The sequence below is a fragment of the Anser brachyrhynchus genome (genome assembly GCF_964034855.1).
Source record: "Anser brachyrhynchus genome assembly, chromosome: 4".
In the NCBI taxonomy this organism is placed as follows: Eukaryota; Metazoa; Chordata; class Aves; order Anseriformes; family Anatidae; genus Anser; species Anser brachyrhynchus.
This window is the reverse complement of record NC_137698.1, coordinates 7907731-7925881: the sequence shown is the minus strand read 5'-3', so window position 1 is coordinate 7925881 and position 18151 is coordinate 7907731. Positions and strand designations below refer to the sequence as shown.

The 18151-nt window shown below is 39.7% G+C and overlaps 1 protein-coding gene across 4 annotated transcripts in view; it reads right to left on the bottom strand.

Moving 5' to 3' along the window:
• LOC308193890 (uncharacterized protein) overlaps positions 1-18151 on the bottom strand; it is a 430978-nt gene that overhangs the window by 317957 nt on the left and 94870 nt on the right. For all 4 annotated transcript variants that reach the window (XR_013950031.1, XR_013950032.1, XR_013950033.1 and 1 more), the window contains exon 6: positions 4968-5051. The gene's annotated coding sequence lies outside the window, so the exon portion shown is untranslated. The remainder of the gene's footprint in view (positions 1-4967; positions 5052-18151) is intronic.

Sequence of the window (18151 nt, the reverse complement as noted above, 5' to 3'; positions counted from 1 at the left end):
TTAAATATTATCTTTTCATTATATTTGAAAGTATGTAATCACTTGATTTTTTTTATTCTTTTGAACAATTACATGAAGATCATTTTTGAAATAGTTATTATGCTAAATAAAAAGGATATTTAAAGAATATTTGAATATAACACAAAGCAATTTTGAATTATATTCTTTTAATTACCTTTCATATTATTTGCTCTACTGACCCTTCAAAAGAACAGAAATAATTAAAAATCTTTCATTAATTTATTTTTGTATATGCATACTAACTATGACAGGGCAAAACAATGTTCTGAAATATTATTGCACCTTCTTTATCTATCACAGAATAATGTAATAAAGATTAATTTATCAAGGAAGAGTACTGAAATGTATACTTATTCTAAACAGTATCTATTAAATTGTTTTATTTACACACATTTATTTTTTAAAGGTGATTTTATTCAAAAGTATGATTAGCTGCATCACTGAACTTAGTTATATACATCTGATATACTATGAGATGTCAGTAATACCAAAACAGTTATTCCACTGCATATGACCAGACATTTAATTTTTAAGTATCTGTTCAAATAAAATTATAAATACAAATAAGCTGTCTGTTAAAGGTTTGGGATACAAAAAAAAAGTACTAAAATTTGTCACCACTACAAAATTAAATTAATATTAAAAGATGACACACAAAAAAAGCTGTTTCTCATGGACTAAATTATAAATTTTCTGATTAATGAGGAAGTATACAGAAATTCTCATATTCAAAGTCAGTCAAAGGAAAGTCAATCTTTCAGTTGGTTGGCTGGTAAACAGGTATGACAGCTAGAAGTGAGAAAAAAAATGCATGTCTATTGGTTTATTCAAAATATACATTTTTTTTTTTAAATGCCAAGGTGATCTTCACAGTTTCAAAATTATTTTGTTTCTCACTTCCGTGGTAACAATCAAAATTTCAAATAAGAAAACTGTTTCCTTGCTGGAAAATGTTCACATAAAAATACACGTTTTTCATGATTAGTGCTAAGTATCAACGTTTTAAGAAAAAAATAATAATGGTGCTACAGCTAACTGCACTTGATATTGACTTGTGTTATTAGAGCTACCTTTATTTTCTGACCAAATATTCCAGTACTGATATTTATTAGAATACTTGAAAAATAATAACCTGGCAACAGTTGTCCAAGGTTGTTGTTTCAGACAAATGGTAGCAGAGAGATTCACAAACTTCCATCTCTCCAGGATGTCCTACTCTGCCCTCCTACTTGTCTTCCTATTCCTTTTTGGAGAGTAATGGTAGGCTCCAAGGTACCAGGACCAATGGCTCTGCCCATAAAGTCTTTCCTAGAGTCTTGAGAGTTTCCCATGACACCTACACATTCACAACTCATTCAAGTCTACAATGTTATTTCATTCAGAGATATCAATGGCTTCTTATCATTCCTCTCAATGCACCCACTATGGCATTTCCATAATTGCTATCCATGACTACTTCCTCAAGGATTTTTACATTAAGCAGTTCCTGGTGAAATAAATTAGTCAATGTTTTTAAGAGTATTACATCAATTAACCTGGTCCTAGAAAATCTGTAAGATATATATTATGTTAACAATTTTGTAAAGTAGTGCACTATGCTTTGCAGTTGAGTGACTGCACCAATTCTTTCTACCACTCAATCAGAATGAAATTATTTATGCATGCAATTAAGATACCCTGAACAACTTACTTTCAGAGCCTTTATTAGACAGAAGACTGTTTTATATGCCATATTTCTAAGGCAAGACAACGACACCATTGATGATCTACTAAAGTAAGATTTATTGGGTTTCTAGGCAGCCCAGTAACACAGATACACTACCTTCCCCATTTGGGTATTATTTTAGAAGAGATGGTCTAGTTATCATGACTAGTACCAGGACTGGAGTGATATCCCCTATTCACATAAAAACATTCCATTTAAAAAAAAAAAAAAAAAAGTAATGAGATCAAAGAGAACATTAAAAGACCCAAAATAATTGTAATAATTTCATTCATAGAATATGCACAAGTGTCTGATACAGGCACAAGATTTGTTCCATGGGCTGTAATTCAATTCACTGAACATTGAACATCTGTAACATACATCTTGGTTCTACCTTAGACCAAATTAGCCGTAAAAATACATTCTTTTTCCACTAATTATAAAGGTGTCTAGACTACTAACTTGTTCTTACACAACCGTGGTTACAAATTACAGTCACCTCTGCCTCAGTGTCATTTTCAAGGAAAATCTGAAAACAAAAAGCTAGTATTTGTCTGTTAGAAACTGCAGCAAGTTTCCTTAACGTCTTTGACAAGATAAGCGAGACTTTTTTTGGTATTTCTCTTTATCCTGGCTCTTCAGTGGACTAACTTTTTAAAAAGTAGAAATGACAAAGATGCCTAACTTAGGAATAAATGTAGTAGTCTCTACTGGCACTTAATTTTTTTATATTGAGTTACAGAAAAGACAGAAATTGTTGATATCCTCTTGACAGTTCCAGGTAGTTCTTCATTAATCAAAGGCAATGATGTAAAAACCTCTGAGCCTTTCTCTTGCTAAAACCCTTAGTCTCAATACACAGCTTCTTGAGAATTCAAAGATTCAACAAAGTAGTCAGTCATTGCTCATAGGTAGGGAGAATGCAACTGCAATTTTCTAGTGATGGTAACGATACTTTAAATGAAAGAATCAACCCATTCTTCCTTTTTAGTACTGTTTTGCTTCCATCATCCCATATTAATTCCTACGTAAACACAGAAAATGATTTTTCTGGGGTCATCTGGCCAGTGATATCCTCAGGGACATCTCCTCTTTCCCGTAAGTTTCAGATACCAGTGTTCTGTTCCTCAGAAAAAGGTTTCAGGCAGGGCATTGAGACCAAGTGGCAAGTTACATTAACAATAATTAAACTGAAGAACTGTATACTGATAATGTAAACAAAAAAGAATATGTGACGCTGGTCAACCAGTAGATTCCTGATCATCCAAACTGCTTAACCATTAGATTTTCCTAACTCTGACTTCCATGTTATTCAATATGCAGCAGTTATAAGCATAATTTTCCAGAATAAATATTCAACTTTTTTAATGCCTTACAATGCAGAGCTAATCTCAGAAGTGTTGTTGAAAATGGCACTGGGATGTTCATGTGGACTACTGTGTTTTCTTTTGAACAAAATTTGTTCAGATATTCTCCTTTATCATACTCTACATACCCATTTACAGTCACATAACCTTTCTATAGGAACCTCAAATTCATTCAAACGTTGCAGCTCAAATATATTTTTTCAATAGCCTATCCTTACAAGAATGAGGCTACTTAATTAACGTGACCTAAATTCTGAAGGCATCAAACTCCATAGCAATAGAACAGATGCTAGTTAAACATACTGTAACTGAGTTGCAGAAGCAACACATAAATGCAAATAAAAGCAGCATACAGAACACAACAAAAACCCTTATTTTAACAGTTAAGTATGAACAGACCACCTGAGTGAATATTCAAATCCATGGGAAGACATGACCAGAAAAACAACAGAAGGAAGCTCAAAGCATGTGAGGGAAACAGTAAAATGAAAGCATGCAAGACAGACATTCTACACATCAAATTTTCAAAAAAAAAAAAATCAAGTGGATATATATGTTGAATGGATAGGTCCCAGTTATAGGAAAAAAAAAATCATACTACAACAAACTAATAAATAAATGAGGAATAGAAGTCACATGAAGTAAATACTGCATACCCTCTAATTTTATAAAAAAGGATCTGCTAACAAAATTTGCAATACTTACCTGACACGTGTTTTAAAATTAGTGCTGCAGGAAAACCAGGAAATTACAACACATTGGCAGATAAGCCAGTTAGAAATACAATCTAAATCTTTTAAGATAAGATCTTAAAAGCTTGTAAAAATACAAGGACAACGCAATATAATTTCTATGAAAAGATGCTATCATTTCAATCTTCTCTAAGACTTTAAGAAAAGATGGGAAAACTCAAAGAAAAATTTGGTGATGAAAAGTAAATTGCTAGCAAAGCCCTGCAAGGAGAGGGTAAAAGCAGTTCCAGATAGAGCCCTCAGCTCCATTGACTGCTGCTGCCATTACCACCCAGGGAAAGGGGCTCAATATGACAGGAGGTGACCAGGAACCTGGACACAGGGCCAGAGAAACAGGATGTTAAATCCAAATTACAAAATGTCTCATTCAGGCTTTACCTACAGTTAAAAAAAAAAAAAAAACTAAAGCCCTATAGAAAATCAGTTGTTTGTTGTTGTTGTTTTTTGTTTTTTGTTGTTGTTTTGGTGGTGGTGGTGGTTTTGATTTGGTTTGGTTTGGTGGTGGTGGTTTTGTTTTGTTTTTTGTAAAGCAAAAAAATACTGTCTCAAAACCCAGTAAGGAAACATAGGGGGGGAAAAAAACAAGTTATACAGGGATAGCGCAGAATATAAAGGTGCTTAATGTATTGTAATCATATAGAACAGGAGAAAAATTTGTAAATGTTAGAAATACAGCTAATTCCATATCAAGAAGAAGCTGAAGCTATCTATAGATATTAAACAGAGGCAGCTGAAATGACTGCAAAATGGAAACCAATATTTTGTGGACACATGCAATGCTATGTGAGAAGGTGTAACTAAATATGTGAAATGCTGCATTCTAAATAAACTGTAATTGTTAGGAAAAAGATCTTTTGATCACATTGTCTAAAAATCTGATCACTGTGCAAGTGTTAAAAAGACAATATTACAAAAAATGAAAGTACTTTTGACAAAATACTTTGCAGTTTCATGTGTTCTGCAATATGTTATTCTCACAGATATTGCATAGACAACATAGAAAATCAATGCTGGACTTTCTTCAAGAAAAATTGTTTAGTTCTGCTGAGCCCCACAAACCTTTTTTCATTCAATAACTTAAAAACAATAGAGGAATTACAAGAATCTGGGAAGTTTTCTTACCAGAGCAGCTGCTGGGCTTTTTTCTGTTGTTGACAAGACAGATACTGGTTTCTGTTTTTGTAGTTTTTCAGTGTTTTCTTTGACCTGAAAATTATAGAGCATACAGACATGTTCCAACATAGCCTTTTAAAAATAACTCATTTACGACTGCCTTTTATATTTTAAATTCATGTGAACCTTGTTAACATTAGAACTAATGATCTAAAGTCAATTTCAGTGTATGCTGCTAGTTTTACTGTTTCTATACATCAGACAAGTTTTACATTTTATTATAAAATGAAGAACAGATTATACTAACAAAACGTTAAATACTAAAACTCTTGTAAAATTAAACAGCTATGGTTACTACAAAAACACTAGAAGCCATATTTCTCAACTTGCATATTTTATACAGAACATTTTACGTAATAGTTGCAAAAAGTAAATGCCTATTACAAGAATCAGAAAAAGTCAAAAACAATGAAGACCAAAAAGACATAAAAACACATTTCCTTTTAACATTGGAGCTTCACTCTTAAAATTATATAATGTTAGATGAAAAATACCAAAATAACATCTCTGAATTATTGTGAAAGAATACAGAAAACATTGATTGTAGACTATAACATGTATCTATCACTTCTTTCCAGCTATATAAGGTACAAAAAATTTAAAACATGCATCCAGTCACCTCCACTTAATCTAACATCTAAAACACATTTGGTTTCAGACATCTAGCTCAAGGAAACACGTTAAGAATGTGTTTAAGTCCCAATGACTTAAACTCCATTTGAGTTATTATAATGTGAGAAAAACAGTTGAACATGCATGCACTGAGGTGTCATTGTATCACCATTTTTCAGAAAAAGATGCAGAGAAGCACTCAGGTTGTATGTGCATTCTTAAATATCCTCAACTTTAGCTCCTGTTCACATCTGACACTGAAATGAACTTGGAAGATTTCCTGAATTAGGTTGTTAATGCAACCTTAGCTGTCTGCCTTTAGATCTACGCAACAACAGTAATATCGCAGGGCTTCCAGTGTCCAGCGTCACATGTAGAGAATTTGTCCTAAGAACTGGTATGTAACTGTGGTGGTTTTACACAGGTGGGCAGCTGAGCTCCACCACAACCACTCTCTCACTCCCACAGCTCAAAGGGAAAGGGGGAGAAAATACAATGCAAAGGGCTCAGGGGTTGAGATAAGGATGGAGAGATCACTCAACAATTATCATCACAGGCAAAACAGACTCAGCACTGGGAGATTAGGGAAAATTATTACCAATTACTAACAAGCTAGAGAAGAGAGAAACAAAGGAAAGAACTTCAAAACACGTTCCACACTATCCACCGTCTTCCACCTCCTCCCCCTGAACAGCACTGGGGAATGGGGGACAAAGGGTTGTGGTCAGGCCATGACGCTTCGTCTCCGCCACTCCCTCACGGTCCCTCTCTGCCCCTGCTCCCCGTGGGGTCCCTCCCACGGGATGCCGTCCTTTCCAAACTGACCCTGCGGGGGCTGCCCACAGGCCGCAGCTCTTCAAGAACTGCTCCCACACGGCTCCGTACCACGGGGTCCATCCCCCAGGAGCAAACTGCTCCAGCACGGGTCCCCCACGGGCGGCAGCTCCCCCCAGACCCCTGCTCCTGCGTGGGCTCCTCTCCACGGGCTGCAGCTCCGGCCCGGGGCCTGCTCCTGCGGGGGCTCTCCATGGGCCGCAGCCTCCTCCAGGCCACATCCACCTGCTCCACCGGGGGCTCCTCCACGGGCTGCAGCGTGGAGATCTGCTCCGTGTGGGACCCGTGGGCTGCAGGGGGACAGCCTGCTCCGCCAGGGGCCTCTCCACAGGCCGCAGGGGAACTGCTGCTGCCTGCCTGGAGCACCTCCTGCCCTCCTGCTGCACCGACCTTGGGGGGGTCTGCAGGGCTGCTTCTCACTCTCCAGTCTCCTGGCTGCTGTTGTACAGCAGGTCTTTTCCCCCTTTCTTAAATCTGCTCTCCCAGAGGTGCAAACAACATCGCTTATCAGCTTGGCTCTGGCCAGCAGTGGGTCCCTTTGGAGCTGGCTGAAACTGGCCCTTATCTAACATGGGGCAGCTTCTGGGTTCTTCTCACAGAAGCCACCCCTGCAGACCCCGCTACCAAAACCTTGCCATGTAAACCCACTACAGAAACATAAGAATTTGCTCCTAACTACCAAAAGAAATAGAGCACAAAAAGAACCCTAGGACCATGAGAGAGAAGTCTAAGCAATTGGGTAGATCCATTAAGACTACAAAATCAGAAGCTGTTTCTATAACAACTGTATTCTGTGATGGCAGCAGAGAAAAGAGAAGGCACTTGTGTGGATGCTTACTGAGCCACAGATATACAACTGTTGTGGAAAGGGGTGGAGTTTGTTTAGAATCGTGTCTCTTTCCAAATTTACATCCTTCTGCTACTCACAACTTTTATGCAACTGTGGTGTTTTTTCTTAAAAAAATCATATATGAAGATCTTAATCTTTATGAAGAATGAAATAAATAGTAACACTGAGCGTGTCTCATGATAAATGCTTTTAAACAACGAGCTATTTTTTATAATATTGAATAAAATTTCAAAGTATTGAAATTTTAAATGTTAACTACAGATATTTTTGTCTTTCCAAACGAAAACAGGCATCATCAATCTTTGCTAGCAATTGGGTTTAGTATATAGGCTGGGGAACATGAAGTATCTTTAGTTCCAACACTGATTATACAGGTGCCATATCTAAATATATCTACGATTAATTGCCAGGACAATATAAGTGAGCAGTTGAGTTTGGCTGATTAACACCTGAGGGAACTCTCTTATTTCTGTTTCTGTAATGCAGAAAAATCTATCCTAGCATTTAATCTAGCTAGCAAAACACATGCCTTTGTCTTTTATGAGGATTCTCAGATGGTCATGTATAAGGGAATAAATGGCAGAACACCATAACCATCTCACAATTGAGAAAGGCAGTAATTTTGTATTATAATCCTTTTAAGTTCTTAGCTATATTTTATGTATGCATTTAAATAAAAATCAAGAAATGTATCTTTCCTTCTATAAAAAATGCAAAGAAAAATGTACAAAAGAGGGAGAGGTCTATGGATGATTCTATGACTCTAAGTATATTTAAAAACAGATTGTATTGTGTATGCTATATAGTTGAATGAATAATTGTTCATTTATATAATAACATAAACAGAAAACTATAACAAAGACTTCATAAACCCAGAAGTCTGGCATAAAATTACCAACCTTTTCATCAGACAATATGATTCACATTTTGCCATTGTCCAGTTGAAAACACTGTAATTAATTATTTTCTACAAATGAAAGTGATTATCACCTAGTGAAGTTCCTCTTTGAGTAGTTGTGTGGAAATGTATGCCTATAAAATTGAAGGGAGTCTCCAAATGCATATTCTGTCTGCAAAATAATCTTTTCTTGACCAGGAAGAACCTTTCAAAGAAAATCAGCAGTGATAATACTAGCAACTAGCCTGTTCTGCAAGACCAGTAAACCTTGCTTTTTTTCACCTTTCTTACTTAAATCTACTTTGTGAGAAAAACTGAATCGTGTTCATTATCTGTAGCCATACTTCAAAAACTGCAAAGATTTTTCTTTGCCAAAATCTAAATGCATGGTTTTACTGTGGAGAGTCTGTAACAAAGACAAACAGAACAAGAGGTCATGGGATTTGATATCTATTTATTTATTATCTATTTTATTTATTTATTTTTATTTGTTATTTTTATTTGTTTTTATTTATTTAATATCTATCTATTCTAAAGAGAACCAAAATGCTAATCATGAAACTATACTGTAAAGAGAAATAAACTTTGCTGTGGCTCTTTACCCACCTGCAGAACCAGAAGAAATTAAAAAAAAAAAAAAAAAGAGTGAATGAAGAAAAACAACACCCACAGCCTAACAGAGTGGCCTCTCTTAGCTGAAGTAAAAGGATTTCAGCTGTTCCATCTAGGGATACTGTTTTACACACACAAAAGTATGAAAGCCAGGAAAGAGTTGTGCTATAGTATCACTGAGTTACACATCCAAGGGAAGAACTCATTCAAGTAACATCTTCATTTTGGGCTACATGTGTTTCTGTGCCTTGGGGTAGAAGCACATTCCTCACCCATACATTGATTCTTCATCCTGGTGAGACTGGGCACAAACCAACATCTCAGTCTCCGTGGATGGGAAAACCCAGTGTGAAAGTGAGCAATAATCAAGTTTTTAATGATCAGAGAATGAGAAGCCCTCAGACACAATGCAGCACAAATTTAGGCTCCCAGCAGTAGAGCATTTACTTAAGTGTAGCAAAAGAGAAGGGACAAAACATACTCCAACCTCCAGATTTATTTTTTTTTTAAACAGTTAAATCTTTGTAAAAAATAGGTCTTTATATTGGGTGCTGAGATAAAAAATTGTGCTACTTTTAAGGCTCTTCTTATTGCTAAATAGCATTAAGGGGTGTTTTGTAAATATGTATGACTGCCTAAGTTTTCAGAATTTGTTAATTATCTGATTAGTGTGATCTTTATTTTACCCTTCTAATTTGCGCATCTTCTATTCACTGTTCCAAGATTTGGTTAGCATGTTAAATTTTACTTTTGTGTTCTATACTCAAATCAAATTAGATTTCAGTGTTCAAATTAGAATGATGAATGATTCCCTTAGAAGTTAGGGCACAAGGACTAGCAACGTAACTATATATTTTAAAAATAACAGACTATTCATTAGTGAATGTGAGTATATGATATATTTTGCTGTGAGTTGGATTCAACATAAACATGGAGTCATGGTGATGGAGCTTTACAATCATGCTCTTAAAAACTTCCTTTCAGTAGATGATGACTTAGAACCAGGTCACAATATGTTATAAGACTATATAACACTTAGAGAAAGTAGTGAAACATATTTTTAAATGATTATTTGGAAGTAGAGATAGGGAACTTGTGAATAAAATCAAAAAGACTACACAATAAAAATTTAAGAAGGAAAGCTGAAGAGCCTCAGAACTTGTTATTCCAAAAACAGCTGGTAAACTCTCTAATTCACCACCTTTTTTTTTTTCCACTTCTTCTCTAGTATTTACATAATTTTCCCAAATCATAAAGTGTTCTTTTAATTTTAAATACAGACAAAAATAAATGTGACACCATTGTGATAAAAATATTGTCTGCTTTTGACAAAAAAAAAAAAGGTCAAAACTGATTGGTTTTGCGTTTAAACTCATTTCTACAGAAAAAAATTCTTCTTCAAAAACATAATATTCATTTGGAAGAGTTACTATAATGTCCAAAGTACTGAGGCTTTTAAAAAAGAGGTAAACTTTGAGGAGCTGAAGATCCAAATGCCAAATGATGGGTGAGAATAGCCCATGATTTGAACTGTATTATGTTAATTACTGTATAATACCGTATGTCATCACTACTTTGATTGCTATATGTCCTATTCATGGTATCACAGTAACAGTCACGCAGATAATAACAAATGAATTTTGATAGAACTGGACAAGCACAGCAGTGTGATGGAATCAGAACTGGCTTCAGCATGTGACGATCCAACACCACAGACTGTCTCGTCTGCCCTGAAAGACCAGAGTGACAGATGGAACCCAAAGTCAGTCACGGACTAAACACACTCAGTGGACATATTACAAACACATATGAAAAGCAGTGTGTTGTGGTTTAACCCGGCCGGCAGCTAAACACCACACAGCCGTTCGCTCACCCTCCCGCCTCCCTCTCTGGGATGGGGGAGAGAAACGGGAAAGTGAAGCCTGTGAGTTGAGATGAAGACAGTTTATTAAGACAGGAAAATAATAATAACAATAATAATAATAATAGTGATAATGGTAATAGTAATAATAATAATAATGTGTACGAAACAAGTGATGCACAATGCAGTTGCTCACCACCCGCTGACCGATGCCCAGCCTATTCCCGAGCAGCCGGCCCCCCACCCCGGCCAGCCACCCCTATATATTGTTTAGCATGACGCCAGATGGTATGGAATACCCCTTGGGCCAGTTTGGGTCAGCTGTCCTGGGTCTGTCCCCTCCCAGCTCCTGCTGCACCCCCAGCCTGCTCGCTGGCAGGACAGAGCGAGAAGCCGAAAAGTCCTTGGCCTGGTGTAAACACTGCTCTGCAACAATTAAAACATCAGCATGTTATCAGCGCTCTTCTCATCCTAATCCAAAACATAGCACCCTACCAGCTACTACGAGGGAAAATTAACTCTGTCCTAACTGGAACCAGGACACAGTGATTCATTGGAAACTATTTCTAGAGCTGTCAACTGGAATTTAGACTATATTTCAGGATTTCTAACCTGTGCCACTAATTTACCATTATAAACTGTATAATATTATCATGCTTTGTATTACTTGCCTGTCAAATGGGCATCTTCTGTTTTCTTTACCTCATTTTGGAGTAATCTTAGTTTTAGTTGGTTTACTATGAAGTTCTTTGTGATTCACAAAAGAAAATGTCTCGGCAGCATTGTAAAAGGCTGCGGAGGTATATATCAATCACATCAAAATGACCACGATGAGACAATTCTTCTGTACCCTGTTATTGTTCAGGACAATTTATTGTGCTAATCTTAAATGATTTTGAATTAAGGAAGTACGCAAGTTCTGCTGTACGTATAGTTTGCAATAAGAGCAGTAGCTTTTTTTTTTTTTTTTAAGAGGAAGTTCTTTTTGGGAAAATATGTAAGGTAAAGTATTATGAATAAGCTATTCTCCAGCAGAAAGATTCAGAAAATTTAACTTGTTTAGAATTCATCTCTTAAAAAAGAAAAATAGTTTTTTTCTGTGTGTTATATAGCACGATACATAAATGAGATGACAGAATCACAAAATGGTTTGTGTTGGAAGGGACCCTTAAGGATCATCCAGTTCCAACCCCGTGCCATGAGCAGGGACACCTCCCACTAGACCACTTTGCCCAAAGCCCCGTCCAACCTGGCCTTAAACAATTCCATTGATGGGGCTTCCACAGCTTCTCTGGGCCACCTGTTGGACTGCCTCACCACCCTCAGAGTAAAGAATTTCTTCCTAATATCTACTCTAAATCTCCCCTCTTTTAGCTTAAAACCATTCCTCTTGTTCTATCACTCCACTCCCTGACAAAGAGTCCCTCCCCAGCTTTCCTGGAGACCCCCTTTAGGTACTGCAAGGCTGCTATCAGGTCTCCCTGGAGCCTTCTCTTCTCCAGGCTGAACAACCCCAACTCCCTCAGCCTTTCTTCACAGGAGAGGTGCTCCAGCCTTCTGATCATCCTCTTGGCCCTTCTCTGGAATCGCTCTAATAGCTATAATAGACATAAATTGTTTTTTTTTTAAACTTTATTTAAGAAAAGAAAAAACAAGGACTAGATTTTTGTTTTTCCATTAACCATTCACTCTAAGCAGAACTGGCATGCGGACAGCATCTTTGGACTCAGTGATTGAAACTAAGACATTTCAGGTTCAGTTAAAAGTAAATGTATATGTGGATTACTTTTTACTCCTGAAGCAAACTTGCTCTCTCTGCATATGTTTATCATCACCTGTCGTGTTATTTGTCTCCTACCACATATTGCATTGAAATGAGATATTTTTTTCCTCTTTGTCTGTAGAAACAAACCGTTCTGGAAGCAAGAATATGAGGACAATTCTTTGGGAAAGAAACATAAACCCAGTTTTTTTGTACTGAAGTCATGTTTAGTTAACTTGCATAAATAGTAGGCTTTGACTAAGTCATTTGCACAGACAAAGATTTTCACTGTAAAATGTTTGAAAGCATTTCTGTTGTGGACATTACTGATTCAACTAAAACCAGGACATGGCTCTGCTTTGCCTTCACATAAATAATTCTGTAAGAGTTCTTAATAATATATTTTTTATTTTTTTATTATTATTTTTTTTGCCTGCTCACTTGTTTCATGGTAGGTGGAGGCACGAAGTGGGTGTGGATATCAGGGCAAGAATATTAACATATGAACGTTTTTACTCTGTTATACTCTGTGTCTCCGATTCTATGAGAATGAAGGGAAACTCCAGCATGAAGCATATTAAGTTTAGGAAAGTGTGCACTTGTTTCAAAAATTACTAGCTGGGCTGTCTCCACCTGCAAGTGTGGGCCTGGTGCTGCTCACGTTTCTGCCACAGAGCCCCTCAGAGAAGACGCAGGCTTCATCTTCTCTACTCCCTCCCAGCAGGCAGCTGCAGGCAGCTGTCAGGTCCACCCCTGAGCCTTCTCTCCTTCGTGCTGACCAAAGGAGGTCCCTCAGCCTGCCCTTGTATGCCGTGTGCCCCGGCCCCTCACTCCCTCATGTGCCCTGGGCTGGGCCCACTCCACACCCATCAGTATCTTTCCTGTCAGGGGGAGACCAGAGGGGGATCCCGGAGTCTAAGTGCAGTCGCAAAATGACACCAAATCAGAGAGGAAAGTGGTTTTACTGGTTGTTGTTTATTATTATTGTTGTTGTTGTTGCAATGTATTTATTTGATTATTCTATCATTTTATTGCCCCGTCCTGGGAAGAGCTGGTAACCAAGCATCTTGAAGGGACTTTATGCTGCACTGTACAACCTGTTACGTGGCGGTAACAGGTTGGGGGTAATGGAGGACTGCTGCCCCTCCCAAAACGTAGTTGCCACCATCTTGTGGCACAGGGATGCCAGGCATGGGTTGAGGAGGGGGATGGAGGCCAGAGCACAGGAGGGGAGGCAGAGGGCAGTCACAGTGCCCAAGGGGCAGCCTGTCTCTCTGGGAAGCAAAATGGCCCGGGAGAGACACCCCCAGGAAAGGGGCCCCCAGCCCCCCTGACCATCCTCCTTCCACACGAGGGCCTCTTTCAGGCCGCAGAAGCCCCCTCCCAACACGGCCATGTTGGGCCTGGGGCGTGGCGCGCCATTACAGAGGCTTCCTGATGTCACCAGGTCCCAGAAGCCCCCTCCCAACACGGCCATGTTGGGCCTGGGGCGTGGCGCGCCATCATGGCGGGCATCACAGAACTCTCCCGATGTCACAGGGCATCTGCCCGCCCCCCTTTGTTCGGGGGCCTATAAAAGCCCCTGCGCCTGGCACACCACTAGCTGGAATCCTAGGATTTCTAGCAACGTCCAACAATGGTTGGTCTTAAGAGAGCGTTTATTGAATGCTGCCCACCCTTTCGTGGGACCAAAGCGAATTGGGTCACCGCACCCAAGAAGGGCAGGCGGAGGAGCGCCAGCGGAGATGGAGCGGCCGTGGCGGTTGGTGTGGAGCCCATGGAGGTGGATCCACCTGCAGATGACGAAGAGCCGATGGAGGTGGATCCACCTCCAACCCATCTGATGTGGCACAACATCATCGTGCCAGGGCTCCCACCAGCGAGACAACAACATCGTCATCGCAGAGCCGCCCGGACCGCTCCATACTCCCGGCCCTGCCTCCGCCTCCACAAATAGGGGGAAGAGGCCATCGCTTAACCAACTGGCAGGACTGCCTGCACGATGGCCTCTTCTCCCACCCCCTGTCCCCGTCTCCCCGTCCCCCCTCCCCACCTCTCCCAGAGAGGTGTCGCCCCTTCTGCACGGAGTCCCGAGCGCTGGGCAAGAGCGCACTCGGCTTCCTCTGGGCTGCTGCACCGGGCGACAGGAGAAGCCCTCCGAAGGCCACGCCTGGCGTGGGCTGTCTCGGTCTGAGGACGAGAAGGCTGCCAAGAGGTGCTTGAAGACGAACCTGCGCCCTGCATGACGGTGCACAGAGAACAGCAGCAGATCCCTCGAAACGGGCACGCAGACAGCTGTTCCTCTGCAGAAGCAGAAGCCTTCAGGCCTGCCAGGAAGCAGCGCAGGAGTGCAGCGTAAAGACCCTTCAAGATGCTTGGTTTCCAGTTCTTCCCAGGACGGGGCAATAAAATGATAGAATAATCATAATAAATAAATAAATACATTGCAACAACAATAATAATAAACAACAACCAGTAAAACCACTTTCCTCTCTGATTTGGTGTCATTTTTGCGACTGCACTTGGGCTCCGGGATCCCCCTCTGGTCTCCCCCAGACAGGGAAGATACTGATGGGTGTGGAGTGGGCCCAGCCCAGGGCACATGAGGGAGTGAGGGGCCGGGGCACACGGCATACAAGGGCAGGCTGAGGGACCTCCTTTGGTCAGCACGAAGGAGAGAAGGCTCAGGGGTGGACCTGACAGCTGCCTGCAGCTGCCTGCTGGGAGGGAGTAGAGAAGATGAAGCCTGCATCTTCTCTGAGGGGCTCTGTGGCAGAAGCGTGAGCAGCACCAGTCCCACACTTGCAGGTGGAGACAGCCCAGCTAGCAAAAAGGAAAAATTTTCCCCGCAACAACGTTCAGACAGAACGAGTGGCCAGAAAGGCTGCGGAGTCTCTGTCCTGGGGTGTAGCTGACTTTTACTGCACAAGGCTGGGTGTTTGTATCCTGGACTCACAAAATGGTTCGGGTTGGAAGGCACCTTAAATACCATCCAGTTCCAACCCCGTGCCATAAGCAGGGACACCTTCCACTAGACCACTTTGCCCAAAGCCCCATCCAACCTGTCCCTAAACACTTCCAGGAATGGGACATTGCTGTAGCTTAACCTGGCAGGCAGCTAAGCTCCACTCAGCTGTTTGTTCTCCCTTCTACCCCCCTCTCCTCCCGTAGAGCTCTAGAGCTGAAAAGTCCTTTGAATATTGTAGTCGTTGTACTGCAACACTTAAAACATCAGCTTGTTTTCAATATTATTCTCATCCTAAATCCAAAACACTGCACCATACCACCTACTATGAGGAAAATCAATTCTATCCTAGTTGAAACCGGGACGGTATCCACCCCTTATTCCACACCATTTATGTCATGCTCTAGTCCCACACTTTCCAATGAATCATTGTTTTTCATATGTGTTTATAACATACGAACTTGCAGGTGGAGACAGCCCAGCTAGTAATTTTTGAAACAAGTGCACACTTTCCTAAACTTAATATGCTTCATGCTGGAGTTTCCCTTCATTCTCATAGAATCGGAGACACAGAGTATAACAGAGTAAAAAAACGTTCATATGTTAATATTCTTGCCCTGATATCCACACCCACTTCGTGCCTCCACCTACCATGAAACAAGTGAGCAGGCAAAAAAAATAATAATATAAAAATAAAAAATATGTTATTAAGAACTCTTACAGAATTATTTATGTGAAGGCAAAGCAGAGCCACGTCCTGGTTTTAGTTGAATCAGTAATGTCCACAACAGAAATGCTTTCAAACATTTTACAGTGAAAATCTTTGTCTGTGCAAATGACTTAGTCAAAACCTACTATTTATGCAAGTTAACTAAACATGACTTCAGTACAAAAAAACTGGGTTTATGTTTCTTTCCCAGAGAATTGTCCTCATATTCTTGCTTCCAGAACGGTTTGTTTCTACAGACAAAGAGGAAAAAAATATCTCATTTCAATGCAATATGTGGTAGGAGACAAATAACACGACAGGTGATGATAAACATATGCAGAGAGAGCAAGTTTGCTTCAGGAGTAAGAAGTAATCCACATATACATTTACTTTTAACTGAACCTGAAATGTCTTAGTTTCAATCACTGAGTCCAAAGATGCTGTCCGCATGCCAGTTCTGCTTAGAGTGAATGGTTAATGGAAAAACAAAAATCTAGTCCTTGTTTTTTCTTTTCTTAAATAAAGTTTAAAAAAATAACAATTTATGTCTATTATAGCTATTAGAGCGATTCCAGAGAAGGGCCAAGAGGATGATCAGAAGGCTGGAGCACCTCTCCTGTGAAGAAAGGCTGCACTGTACAACCTGTACTTTATGCTGCACTGTACAACCTGTTACGTGGCGGTAACAGGTTGGGGGTAATGGAGGACTGCTGCCCCTCCCAAAATGTAGTTGCCACTGTTAGCGTTCATGAAAACACATAATCCACAAAGTGATTATATGAAGGTGCTTTATTAGGCGCCGGAAGTTAGGGGCATGCCTGCCCAAATCTAACTTAGTCTGATTTGTTTTCTTAGTTCTCTTTTATCTCCTAAGATACTACATATGCATTAGGTTTCACAACTCATCTATGCATATTCATTTCCTAGCTCCACCTAGCCTCGCTTCGTATGCTAATTATCTTATCAGTCCCTCTGCGCTTACGTATTACTCTCTGGTGGTCGTCCGGGTGGTCGTCGGGATGAAGTAAGATGTCTTCATCAGAGCTGAACTTTTTAACCTTTCCTTTTCACGCATGCTCTCTGAGCCCTTGGTCTCAGTCCAAACCGCAAGGTTGGTTTGATCCAGTTCCCAGAGTCCAAGAAGCCCCAGTTATCTAGATGTCTTGCAAATGGAGCATTCTTTTAATCCTCCTTACTCCTCATCATGAATTGCTGCATTCTCATGTTACCCTTGCACATATATTTTGTATCTTCCAAGCGCAGCCTCGGAACAGTACATCGCAAATGTAACATACTAAACAATATTGTATTATTTCTTCTTCCATTACTAACATTTCCCCCCTTTGAAAGCATTTCACTCCTTTCGAGGAGGGCAAATGCTTTCACTAACTAACTAAAATATTTTACACTCAGTGCTCACCAATAATATAATCACGGAAAATTACATCATTAAGAATCAAGGAAATTACAAAGATTAGGATTGTCACAACATTTCATAAGTCCACCACTTCTGCTTTATGTTACGTTCACCCTTCTGGTTGGGTTCACTTGATCTGAAACTGATCTTGTCTATTCGGTTTTCATTCCATTTCACCTCCTGGGTTCCTCAGATTCTTTCTCTGAAATCCAAAGTTGTTAGATGCCGGTGGAGGATATTGAGGATGTGGTTCCATTTGCCGAGCAATAGTTTGCATCACTGTCCGGTTCCAGGTTGTCTTCCTTAGAATCAGACTTTTCAGCATTATAAATGTTAACCAAATTAGTACCCCTACAATCACCAATATAATTATTGTCTCCAGTAAGGACTTAACCCAATTACTAATATTCCATCCACTAAAAATTTTATCCAACCAGCTTGTTGTCATATCTTTCTCTTCCTGTTCTGCATCTTGTTCCACTCGAGCCAGTTGTTCTATGTCATGTTCTACATCAATAGTCACATTTGGAATGTGGATGCAGCAATGATCAATACGATCTTTTAGAAATCCACATATTCCATGTTCCTTTAATAACAGTGTATCTAATGCCAA